General features: G+C 39.4%; 1 pseudogene; it reads left to right on the forward strand.

Moving 5' to 3' along the window:
- Positions 1–12,933, forward strand: part of LOC148041078 (protein HAPLESS 2-like) — a 37,276-nt pseudogene extending 24,343 nt beyond the window's left edge.
- Positions 12,934–13,866: the final 933 nt, after the last annotated feature.

A 13,866-nucleotide genomic window follows, 5' to 3' on the forward strand; every position in this document is an offset into this window, starting at 1 on the left:
AGACAAGAAGCAAAGGGGTGCACACTTGGATTGTGGAGTTTGTGGCCATTACATAGTAGCAATCTCACTACAAGTGAATCTTTGAGTTTATCAATCATGTGAGTGGCTAGGTGAGACCTAGCTCAAGAACTTCATAGTTTGAAGCTCTTGAAACAATAGGAGTGTGTCCGTCAATCCCAATGTTGAGCTTGTGAAGTGCAATTCTAGGTATGTGAACTTACGAAAAGAAGAAGAAATGTCAATGTAAGCTATTTTGCACCATTCTTGGCTTGATATATTAGTATACATTAGTATGTACATTAGGAAAATTTTGAGGTCTCAAAAACACGCTCTAAGAGAGTTTGACCAAAATATTTTCTCCAAAAATCGGGGCACTATAAAATTTTTGTCGATAAACTATAAAATTGTCAAATATTATATATTTAGAACCTACTCTACAAGAGCTTTTCAATAATATATGGATTGGTAAGGTGGTTTGAAAGTGGAATGATGAAGTTACATGAAATATTTTCTTTTCCCTAAGGAATATTATTGTAAGGAAATATTTTAAGAGGCAAAATGAATATTTACATAATCTAGCCTCATCTAATATTGAAATGCCATCATGCTATATATCATTAGAAAGCTTGTGAAGTGTAGGCTCTAAAAATATGATCTCGACAAGTTTGAAGTTTATTTGTTAAAAACAACCATGTTCTCATTTTTTAAAGGAATATTTTGGTCAAACTTCATTAGAGAGCATTTTTGAGACCTCAAATTTTTCCTAATGGAGAGAAAAAAAGGAGAGGTTTAATGATTACTTTATTTCCTTAAATAATGTTTGCTTTCTTTGACATACATTGTTAATCACCATTTTTAGCTTGATTTTAGTGTAAACTATCTATGTGTTTGTGTATAGGAGAGAGAGAGAGAGAGAGAGAGAGAGAGAGAGAGAGAGAGAGAGAGAGAGAGAGAGAGAGAGAGAGAGAGAGAGAGAGAGAGAGAGAGAGAGAGAGAGAGAGAGAGAGAGAGAGAGAGAGATTTATGAGTGATATTGGGAGAGGGAAAAATTTGAGTGTGAAAGAGAGTAAGTGTGAGTGATAGTGATCTTGAGAGTGAGGGGAGGAGAGATAAGAGATCAAGTGAGAGGCATAGAGAGGTATATGGTTTGGATTGAACCATAAACTTACTTATAGGTCACATACTAGTGGAGGGATATTTAGGGTGTGAAGGGGCCAAATGGATATACCTTTGACACTGACATCTCCACATCGAGCCTATGTTAGGTATATATGCCACATGACTTCTTTTTAAATACATATGATTCAATACTAAGTAGTACATAAAGAGAAGTATTTGAATGTTTATTAGCTAGAATATTAAATTTAAGATTAACATTATCTAATATTTTAATTTTAATTATAATTTATTATATAATAACATCTTCAAAAGTCCTTAAATAGGATTAGGATAAAGATTAAGAATCGTGGAAGGAATATTTTGCATGTTTCCTAAATAGGATTAAGATTAGGAATAAGATTCAAAATTATTTTTAAAGAGTTCATAATTAGGATTAAGAAATCTCTTTAAAAGGTTTTTAAGTAGAATTAGGATTACAATTATAATTAGGATTAGGATTAATAGGAAGAACATAAGTTAGGTATAGTATTAAACTGACAGGTCAAACAAAATATTCTTGATATATAAATCATTATGGACTAAATTATTCTTATGCAATAAATTCATTGTGTTCAAGAGATGCAGGGCTATGTATAAGCTAGAATCCAAGTTAGATTAGAGTGTTTATGTGTAAGAAAAGTCCTTGTTTATGCTTATAATAGATTTGTGCTATATATAGGCTAAATAAATGGTAGGGCTTCTTCAAGCTACGCATACATATCTATGCATACCTATTTTAAACAAACTTAAGAGTGGTAGTAGACTTAGACTTAATGATGTAAAAAAATTAAAGGCTTGCACTAACATGCTTCGAGCATTTCCTACTTTGGCTCAGACATGTCAACTTTTTCAAGTTTGAACAAGGCTTGAGGCAATGTTTTGAACAAGAGATATCTGAATTAGAGAATATCTTTCCCATGCAGCCAATCTAAGATACCTATTAGATGAGAATATCACCACCTATGAGTACATACAACATTATGGAACTTCTGATGCCTTCAAGCTACATCAACTCATGCAATAAGTTAAATTGTATTTGGTGTGCCTCATGACTCTATCCAATATATAAGCATTTGTGGATATTTAACCAATATTATATCTAAAATATTTATGAAGCACAACATGTAGAGTCCTCACAAAGAACCAAGGTCTATCAAAAAATGAGGCATGGTCGAAGACAGGATGTGGGTGCTATAAGCAGAGAGAATGAGCCATTTGCACATGCTCAAAGAGCATAGCCATTAGAGGAGGTATATAGTAGAGGGGATTAGAATGAGCCCCTTGAGAAAAAGATGGATCCAATTGAGCCAAAGATAGATGAAATGACAGACAATATTCTCAATGAAAATGACTCTTCTATGGATACCTTGAAGATAGAGGCAAATACACCACTTTATTTGAGGTCAAGGATATCTAGACTAAGACATATTTATCATAGTTATACTCGCAATCTCTTGATGGATGGAGAAATATGTGTGAAAATGTTATTTAGGTCCACAATTAAATGTTTCTAGCCTATGCCATAATGTTTCATGGTCTAGGCCATAAAAAAAATTTGTTATTTCAACAAGTGTAATGTTTGATTATAACAACATCCATACATGTGTAAAATATGGCACTCGTACTAACTTGCAAGGTGAGATAGTGTCAATCAAAGTGATTGTCTTTTTCCTCTTATACATCGATCCAAATCAAAGAATTTGGGGTGAACCTTATGTCTTGACACTCCAAAAATTGATCCTTAGATACTATGCTATGCTTTCCCATGGATTACAAGACATGAAAACATATTGGGGAGTAGTGGCTTGAGTTTGAGAAGAAGACTCAACACTTGAGATTCGACCTTATGCTAGATAGGATTAACCTTTTTGGTGAGCAAGAGGCAACCACATATAATGTTTGGGCTACATTTTTAGTATGTCTCATAACCAAGAAGGGCCATCATTCTCAATCCACTAATTTTGCTTAATAGAAGGTAGAAAATATAGATATACAATCTAAAATATAGTTGAAAAGTTTCAATTGTTGTGGTAAGGTATTGTAGTAAAAACCTATATGAGAAGGCATGCTAAGTGTGTTATTAAGTATATGGTGGGGGGACTTGCTTGAACTACTACCCCGAACACACACAATAAACTTAAGAGGAAGCTCACTCATAAACACAAGAAAAGATGGAGGCCAAATTTACGTTTTCTTACTAGTTTTTCTTCTTTCTTTTTCATACAATACAATGTAGACAAAGTATAGATAAGATAAAATATAAAGGAAAGTGGCCTAGTAAGTCAAAAAGTGCAAAACTAACTATACTAATCGACCGAGATTATAACTATGACAGTGGTAGGTAGATGTAACAACCAAATATAATAAGTGATAAGTCAATGGGTATGTGTGAATCATAATGACCACCAACATGCTAAGTGTAGATGTGCGGACCCATCTAACTAGACAATCCATCATCAATATCCATACATGTTGAGCTTGCCATCTCAACAAACTACTAGAGAAATACAATAGTCCAAGGAATCTTAATATAGATCATACATGAATTTCTTGGATACAAAGAATACTTAGCCATACATCACATGACCTATTGTTGCTTGAACAGTTCTATTAATTAGCCATAGTGTTGTGGACCAATGCAAAATGCATGAAGATTGGGAGCTTTGTAGAAGATGATCTATGAAGGTCATCGAGTATCTTGATTATTTATGTGGATGACATGTTGATTGTTGGAAATTCAATCATGGATGCGGATACTTTAAAGAAAAGACTACATGAAACCTTTGATATGGAGGACTTGGGGAATGCTGGTCATATTCTTGGTATGTGTATTATGTGAGATCGAGACAAAAAGTTACTCTGTTAGACTTAGAAGGAATACATTAGGGGAAGTATTAGAGTATCTCAATATGGAGAGGGGGAAGACTACCAGTATTCCATTGCCTCCATATTTGAAAGTTAGCTGGGAGAGAATAACCCCAAGTCAAATGAGCAAAATGTTAAAATAGCAAAGGTTCCTTAAGCATCCACAATTGATAGCTTGATGTATGCCATGGTTGCTACATGTCTGAATATTACACATGAATTGAGAGTTGTTAACATGTATATGGAAAACCCTCATAAGAAGCATCGATGGCTAGTAGTTGGACAAGTACCCCTTCCATATGTATGTATTATACAATCAAACATAAGTGAGGATAACAAAGAATAAGAATACCATTCACTTTGTACTCATATAACTCTCTTGTATTCTTCTCTCTTTCTCAAGCCTCTTGTACTCCATAGCTTCTCTTTCTCATCCCACCATTGCGTTCCTCTCACTAGGGGGTTAGAGATAGATCTAGTTAATTGAGGCCACTAGACATACTTAACTTGAGGGTCCCTCAATGTGATGTAGCACAATGGGTGCATAGGTATATTTTTATCTTTTTCTTTTCTTTTTAAATTTGTTTTTGGAATAAATGTACCATGTAATGAGGCCTCTAGCCTTACAGGCATGAACAGTAATTATGAAAGATTGAAACGCTAATCATGATAGAGATTTTGGCTCATTTGTATAGAAAGGATATTGAGCAAAGATAGCTAAAGCATAAGCCTTGATGATAGAGCATATGTTATTGATGAAGAAGCATAACATTGATGAGGATTGGAATCTCTAGAGAGGCAGTTTGCACACCCTTTGTGTAATGAAAGAAGCTGAGGGGAGAGACAAGGAGAGCTGAGGAGAGAGAAAGAGAACAAGAAGAAGAAGGAAGAAGACTAGAAGAGGAGAGAGAAAGGAGAAGGAAGCCATGGAAGCTGGAGATGAAGCTGAAGAGTGTGATCTTGATAATAATTGGTTGTCCTAATTTGGGGCACTTACACCTTAAATACCCTGGTTAGTGTGACGGGGTGTCTAAACCCTAGTCGGTGTGTATCCCGCTTGTTACAATCCATCCCCACTTGAAAGGTTTTTGCCCTCAAAAACAAGGAGAAACAGAGGGGGGTGATGGGTGGGCTAAGGGAGGGTTGCAGAGTACTACTCAGAGCCCTTTGACAATGAAGAATAGGTGTGGAGAGACTAGGGACAACATGCAATCCTGAACCGGTCGGCTGAAGTAAACTGGTCATAACTTTTGATAGGCGACTCCAAATGGGGCGTACTATATGTCGAAACAAAGCTTATGACGAGTACTTTCAGCCTATGTAGAATGCACATGCATGTGATTTGAGTAAGTACAAAACTGTTCTAAAACAATATGCAATTTGCGGGCGGGAAGTGGGCAATTTGGGGCATGACCCGCTAGTCTTCCACCTTTGGGGTTCACGGAGGTAGGGAAATTCATGAAGGATGGTTGCTGGGTGCCAAGAGGCTTCTTCCAAGGGTAGGACTTGCCATTTGATGAGGTATTCTTTGATGGATCGGGATCGTAAGTGCTTATCTCGCTGCCCAATGATTGCTTCAGGAACATATTGAGTGATGCCCTCTTCATCGATGGGCGGAAGCTCTTCCACATAGTCCACTGAGGAGCCTACAAAGGGTTTCAGCTGAGTGACATGAAACACATTGTGGATTTTGGTGGTAGGGGGGAGTTCTAAGCGATAGGCCAAGTCACCAACTCTCTTTAGGATGCGGTATGGGCCATAGAAGTGATGTGCTAGCTTGTTACTACTGCCCTCTTTGAGATTGGAGTAGCAGGACTTAGGCACTTTCAAAAGGACCAATTCCAACTCTTGGAATTCCAAATGCCTGCATCTTTCATCAGCATAGAGTTTCATGTGTGTTTGGGCCTTTTGAAGGTTCATTTTGCATTGCAGAAGTAAAGCTTGCATGCGATCCAATTCAGCTTGACTCTGAGGATTGATTTTATCAGTAAACAAGACTGTAGGAAGGGGAACCTTATATCCATATAAGGCCTCAAAAGGGGAAACTCCAATACTAGAGTGTGTGGAGTTATTATATGCAAACTCAGCCAAGTGAAGCCACGTATCCCAACTCTGTTGTACATCATGGCAAAAGTGCCTCAAATATGTCTCAAGCCATTTGTTCACTCTCTCAGTTTGTCCATCAGTCTGAGGGTGGTATGCAGTGGATGGAGCAAGTTTGGTCCCCATGGAGGTGAAGACTGTCTGCCAGAAGTTGCTCATAAAATTTGCATCCCGATCATGTACTATGCCTTGTGGTAAGCCATGCAACTTGAAGACATTTTCCATAAATTGAGTGGCCACCTAAGAGGCAATATATTGGACCTTAGTGGGCATAAATTGGGCAGCTTTGATGAGGCAATCAACTACCACATAGATACTATTCCACCCTTTCTTAGTCAAGGGAAGGCTGGTGATAAAGTCCATTGTGATGTGAGACCATTTCCCTTTAGGGATAGGGAGAGGCTGCAAGAGGCCATCGGGCTTGAGTGTACTATCATTGTTCTATTGGCATGGAACACATTTGGTCACAAAGTCCTTGACGTCCCTCCATAAGCCTTTCCAATGAAAGCTCTTGGAAATCCTGTCATATGTTTTGAAAACACCCAAGTGACCGGCAGTGGGGCAAGAACGCATTTCTTCCATGATCTTCTACGTGAAGGGTGAAGTGTGTGGGATGACAATCTTTCCATGGGACCAAATAAGGCCATGCTTGAGCTAATATTGGGAGTTTTAAACCATAACCCCATGCTGTAATTTTTGAAATATGTGGCTAAAATGATCATCTAACAAGTAAGCCTCCTAGAGCTCTTCAACCCAATCACTATGCAATTCTGAGATAGATGACACTTTGCATGCCCACATTCGTGAGAGAGAATTAGCCACAATATTATCCTTGCCCCGCGTGTGTGAAATATCAAAGTCATAGTTCTGGAAGGTTGCCACCCATCTTTTTTGCTTAGGAGTCAAAGTAGATTGAGTCAAGAAGTATTGGAGGACTCGGTGATCGCTTTTCACTTGGAAGTGGTTGCCATACAAATAGTGATGCCATTTCTTGATGGCATGGAGGATGGCCAACATCTCTTGGTCGTATACATTCATTTGTATCTCCTTCTCATCAAGTTTGCAACTTTCAAATGCAATCACACCATGGTCTTGCAACAATATTTCACCAATACCCCGGCCACTTGCATCACAATGAATGGTAAAGAGCTTAGAGAAGTCAGGGCAAACAAGGATGGGGCCTGAAGTAAGTGCGTCCTTTAACTGTTTGAAGCTATGATCTGCAGTGGAATCCCAAAATAATGACTCTTTTTTCAAGCAATCAATCAAAGGTGTTGCAATGGTGGCATAGTGCTTAATGAAGCGTCTGTAGAATGAAGAGAGACCAAGGAAGCCACGCAAGGAGGTGGTGGTGGAAGGAGTGGGCCAATTCTTAACACATTGCACCTTTTTGGGGTCAGCCTGTAAACCATTTTTGCTCACAATGTGTCCCAAGTACTCCACAGATGTCTGCATGAATATACATTTGCTCTCCTTAGCAAAGAGTCGATGCTCTCTCAATATGTCAAACACCCTCCGAACGTGTGTCAAGTGCTCCATAGATGACTTGCTATAAATGAGGATGTCATCAAAGAAAACAAGAACGAACTTGAACAAAAAGGGCTGTAGGATTTTGTTCATGAGGCTTTGAAAGGTGGTAGGGGCGTTAGTTAACCCAAAAGGCATCACAAGAAAATGGTAAAGTCCACGATCAGTCCTGAAGGACGTTTTGACCTCATCTCCTGCCCGCATATGAATCTGATGGTAGCTAGAGTGCAAGTCAATCTTAATGAAAAAGCATGCCCCTTTTAACTCATCCATCACATCATCAATCTGTGGGATGGGGTAGCGGTTCTTCATTGTAGTTTTGTTCAAATATATGTAGTCAATACACATGCGAAAGGAGCTATCTTTCTTTTTGACTAAGAGGATAGGGGATGTATAGGGGGAAGAACTCTGTTCAATGAAACCCATCTCCAGCAACTCCTTGATTTTCTTTGCAACCTCTTCATGCTCACACTTGGAGAGTCTATAGGGGGGGTTTGTTCATTGGCTTGGAATGGGGCTCTAAGTTAAGTGGGTAGTCCACTTATCTCTTGGGAGGGAGGGATGTAGGCATCTGAAATAAGTCATTGTATTCCTCAAGTAAGGACTACAAGGCAGAGTCATATGATACTGTGGAGGGCTGATCAGAAGTGTCCTTATTTAATTGCATTAAAAAAAAACTGTGAGCATTTCTTAAACTCCCGTTTGAGTTGCTTTGCTGTAATGAGTTGAAAATCAGCATGATCTCAAACTCCCTCTAGGTGGATAGAATTTCCATGCATCATAAACTCCATGTAAAGCTGAGAGAAGTCCATACCAATTTTTCCCAATTGTTTCAACCAATCACAGCCCAAGACAACATCAATGGGGCCCATATCTAGGGCAATCAGATCAACCAGTGCCATATAATTTTCAACCAAGCACAAGGGAACTGCAGGACATACATGTGTATTGATTTCTTCTTCTTCGTTTTCTACTTGGACCTTCAAGGGGTGGTGTAATGCTATAGGAATACATTTCAGCCAGTCAATGGCTAATTTATTGACAAAATTGTGAGTGCTTCCACTATCCACAAGGATAAAAACATGCTTCCCATTGATACTGCCTTGAATGTGAAGGGTACTAGGGCTGTGGGAACCTGTCCAAGCATCCAAGGAGATTGAGCAAAGGGAAGTGGGAGGTGGGTGGGATGTTAAATCAAGTATCTGTGATCCGTGGGCTTAGTCTGGTCAATGGCCAGGTCATCCTCCTCATTGTACCAATCTTCCATGACATACATGCTATGAACTTTGACCTTGGCTATCTTATATGGGCATTTGGAGGCATGATCAGTAGTGTACTTATCTCCACATTTAAATCATAGGCCCTTTTCTTTCCGTTCCTTGACAACATCTAGGGAGATGAACTGTTGACTACTGGATCCATGGGAAGGTGATGCAGTGGACTATTTATTTTCAGCATACTGATTTTCAGCAATAGAGCCTGATGTTGTCCCAAAAGTGCCCATTTTTCTTTTAGCATGGAAGGTGGGGTAAGTGGATACTTTGGGGCTATTATTAGGCATAGAAGAGCCTCGAAAACCACCTCCGTATGGGGCTGATCGTGAAGGGATGCGGGGAGGTCCAACATCTTGTTGAAAATGCTCATTCTTACGGTACTTTCTTGCATATCTCTCAACCAGTTCGATTGCGTCAAACAGTGTAATGGGTTTTTGGGCCATGACATCAGCTCGATAGACTCGGCTCCAACCCATAGATGTACTTATGCAATTTAGCATCATCACTGATGCTTTCCACGCACATGGTCAAGTTCATGAATTGATTGGTGTAGTCACGTATAGTGAGGCTTGCGAAGTAGACCATTCTTGATAGTTGTTGGAGCATTGTATAGAAAAGAAGCAGATCAAATTATTAGGAGATGTGTTCTAGACAAGGAGCAAAAGGAAATTTCGCAAGAAGCTCATTATGGGACAGCTAGAGGACATTTCTCTAGAGAGATTACATGTATAAAGATTATGCAAGCATGTTTGTGGTGGCCATTGTTGCTCAAGGATGCACATCAATTTGCCAGGGAATGTTTGCAATGCCAAAAGGTTGGATAACCCACTCATATGGATAGGATGCACCTAGGTATGTTGAAATTGAGACACTTTGGGCCATATCAAATTATGGAGGAATTGGGACAAGGTAATTTCAGATTGAAGGATTTATTTGGGACTCCGGTGTTGAAATCAATAAATGGATTTTGATTGAATAATTTTTTTGGAAAGATCCCTGACGTTCCTCATTGGATGGTGAATAGGGCTGAGGTTATCACAGTTAAGTGGGTTGCTATTTTTCTTGAGGTTATTGAGGAAGACCCATGGGAGTTGTGGAGAAGTCAACCTTTGGAAGATATGTCAAGATGTCAAAGTTGTAATGGAATGAAAAAGGTGGATGGCAAGCAAATCGATGTGCTAGAGAGAGAGAGATTAGAAGGCTGAAGGATAGAGTGGAAGAAGAGATGGAAGAGCATAAAGCTTTATAGGAGGAGATGGCTAGTGCAGAATCCAAGATGCAAAATAAGTACATGCAATTGCAGAGTGCAATGCATGATTTCGGAGCTAGGGAAAGACGGATTGAAAGCGGCCACTAAGAAGCACTTTTTTGAGGTAGATGAAAAAGTTGTGCAGCTTATTTCTAATAATCACTTCTTAATGAATAGATTGACATCTCTAATTGAGTTGGAGAAAGCCGTGTTGGATGGGCAAGGTGTCATAGGAGTCCTTGTAGCTGACGTGGAAGTTGACTTGTTGAAAAAGGAAGTCTTTGACTACACCAAGGAATTATGGAGCCAGGCGGTTACATTGTTTCAAGAGCATTTAGCAATACTTCTTGACAAATTTAAGGCCTCATTTGAAGCTGCAAGAGAGTATGCAGTCTAAGCTGAGAATGCTAAGCTATAGGCAAAAGTTGTAGAGTTGGAGATGTAGCTTGAGGCAAAAAGGAAGTATACAATGACATAGAGGACCAACCTCTTGTTAGAAGCTCTAGATAAGCAAGAGGAAGTTGCTAAAGAGCGCAGTGTGGAACATGCTGAGAAGGCAACAGATCGGGTTGAAGTAGTGGATGCAAAGCAAGATGCAGCTGGAGTCATCAGGTGGAAGTTGGAATGGAGAATGCAATGAAAAAGGCAGGAGGCTCTGAAGACAAATCTAGTGGCTGAGTGGATCAAGGGATTGTGGGTTTGAGGTCCAACCCAAGGCTCAAGCCACCAACCTGTGCCAAGTGTATAAGGGCAAGCACCTCATGCAGATTATTTTTGGCATATGTATGAACCTTAGCTTACGTTGGTGACTTTTCAAATCTTAGGAAGTAAAAATGGACACTTGGCTTTTTAGTTGAACAACCATATACAATTATGTAAGGCAGATGCAAGGGGTGGAAGTTATGTAAGGCTATGGAAAAATTCTGATATGATAGATGCAATTTTGCAATTTACATTCTGTATTCTTCTCTATCTCAATACTCTATGTGTGTATCTTGGTCTCTAAGTAGAGGTTCAGTGAAGTAATGTCCCGTTAAGATGTGTGTGCAGTTTAAGTGATGTTTTGTGTAGCAAGAGAAATACTTATGTTTGTCATCAGAGTGGAAGTCACACACTTTTGTCATCAAAGTGGAAGTCACACATTTTTGTCAAAGGCTGAATAGGAAACTGCTTAGCTAAACATTCCAATATACATGTCCAAACCCTAGAAGGCCCATAGACTACAACCCCTTATGCAGTCGATGCAAGAGAGAAGGACACACTGCAAAAGACTACCCCGTTCCAGCTCCTCTGAAAGACAACACCATTGACAATCAACAAAAGACCCAAGAACCTGCCTCCAACTTGGTGGAATTTGAAGTTTCTGCAATAACACGTGCTAAGAAAAGAGAACCAATAGTTCCAAAAGAGAATGTTCCCTTTGCTAATATGGTGAAGTTCAATCTTCTAAAAGAGAAACATAACAGTATAAAACAAAACAATGTAGTAGAGCATCTCGGTGCCACAAACTAATATAGAGAAAATTATAGAGACATGACCAAATGTCCAAGAGATAGAGGATGCCAAAATACCTCCAATAAGAGAAGAAGTTCAAATATTGCTACTGCTAGAAGAAAGAGAAAAGACCAAAGTGGGTGTTGCCCCATTCCCTAGCTGGCTGGAGAAGCACGTGAATCCTATCAAAGAGTATGACTTGGTCAAAGACCTAGATACCTTCAAACCAAACCTAACATTCCAATAGTTATGTTGATGCTATCCTCCAACTCTACTGAAAGAAATTTAAAAGAATAATGACAAGAAAATGTGGCCTAAGGATTGTCCCCACAACTGCTACTAAGACTGATAAAGCCCCAAAGCCTATGAAAGAAGTGGGTGTGGCTAACGCCTTCTTGGATCTTGGTATCCCAGAGATTAGCATTTGGATTGAGGGATGTTTATTTGCAGATGCATTGATTGATGGAGGCTCATCACTGAATATAATGATATATGCGACAATGAAGGATTTAGGCCTACAAGGCATGCAACCTACACAGTGGCTTATTAGATTAACAGACCAAAGCGGAATTAAGCCATTGGGCATTCTCCCATATGTGAAAACTCTTGCAGGACGAAACTATTGGCTTGCCTATCTAGTGGTGAAACCAAATTCCTACGGGACCTCATATCCTCTGCTAGGAAGACCATGGCTTTTTAAAGCACAAGCGTGAACAAATTAGTTCAAGGGAACCTTGACCCTGGGTAGATGACCCAACAAGGTGGTAGTAAAGTTGTATGGCTCACAAAAAGGTAATGGATCCAACTCTATTGAAGTCTGAGCAGACTCCTCCAATGAAGTTACTGATGGTACAGCAGTAGAGGAAGAAGCCTATCAAATAGACATTTCCCAAGAAAACAGAGGCACAGTCCCCTAATAGTGGGCACTATAAGCCAACTCCCAAAAGAAGAAAAGTCCTTATCAATGGGGAATATATTCTACCTGAATGAGAAATGATTTTTGAAATTACTTTGGATAGTGAGATAGAGGCATGGATGTACTGTCCTCCCTGTTACAAGGCCACAATAGAGCCAAAGATAGAAATAGAAGCCGATACAGAAGCAGAGTTGCCAAAGGCAGAAGCAGAAGTAGAAGATACAATAGAGAGTCTGTTTTTCTCCTATAGAGCCCCTATAGAGGTAGAGCCAAATTTTGAAGAGGATGATGATGAAAGTCAAGATGAAGATTATGGAATTGAGGTGGAGGAATCTATTCAGCTTTAAGAGGATACTAATGAGAAGGAACTCCCAGAAGCATTAGCCTTTGGACTGGTAAATGAATCACATCATATACAAAACCTCTATAAGAAATGGATTAAGCAAAATAATCCCTTCTTTATTACTACCTCTTTTTCCCTAATTTACCCTTCTCAAGAAAGGACGATGATGATGCACCTTGCCAATAAATACTAGTCCTATAGCCCAAGTAGAACTCAGATGGTTCCTATTATGTGACATTCCTAGAGGCATCCTGAGAAGTTAAGTCCTCGAGTCAAGAGATAATTAACTCTCCCATAAAACCCGAAACTGATATGATGCCATTTTAGCATCCCAAAGAGCCTCCTGAGTTCCCATGGAAGAAAGCAAGTGCTTCTAGCAGAGCATCAGATGAGGAGGCCACTCCATTGAAGGAGTTGGATCTTTACCTAGAAGCAATCCTATGGACCTTCATCTACAAAGTGGAAGGTCAAAAGAAATTAACTTTTGTGGATGCAGGTGGGATTGAATGTCACCTGAAGGTAGCCAACATTCTCCTAGAAGAGGAGCTATTAGTCCTGTGCAACCTGCTGAATGAGAACTTGGACATGTTTACATGGTCATATAAAGATCTAAAGGGGATTGATCCTATGGTGTTTCAACATCACATCAACCTAGATCTCGATAGCAAGACAGTAAGGCAAAGGCAGAGGTTCATGAATCCCAATTACTCAACCCTAATCGCCAACCTCCTGGCCACACAGGAATGCCCCCAGCATCTCTAGTAGAGAGAAGAAGAAGCTTCTATTGGAATCATCCCCCTACTCTTTGTTAGGCGGTGCTTTGTACAATAGAGGCAAAGATGAAGTCTTACAAAGATGTGTTGTGGGAGATGAGATCAAGATAGTGTTAAAAGAATGCAATTATAAGCCATGTGGTGAACACTTTGCAGGAGAAGTG

Source organism: Lygodium microphyllum, chromosome 1, assembly GCF_053477565.2.
Source record: "Lygodium microphyllum isolate KBCC chromosome 1, Lygodium_microphyllum_v1.1.10, whole genome shotgun sequence".
Classification (NCBI taxonomy): Eukaryota; Viridiplantae; Streptophyta; class Polypodiopsida; order Schizaeales; family Lygodiaceae; genus Lygodium; species Lygodium microphyllum.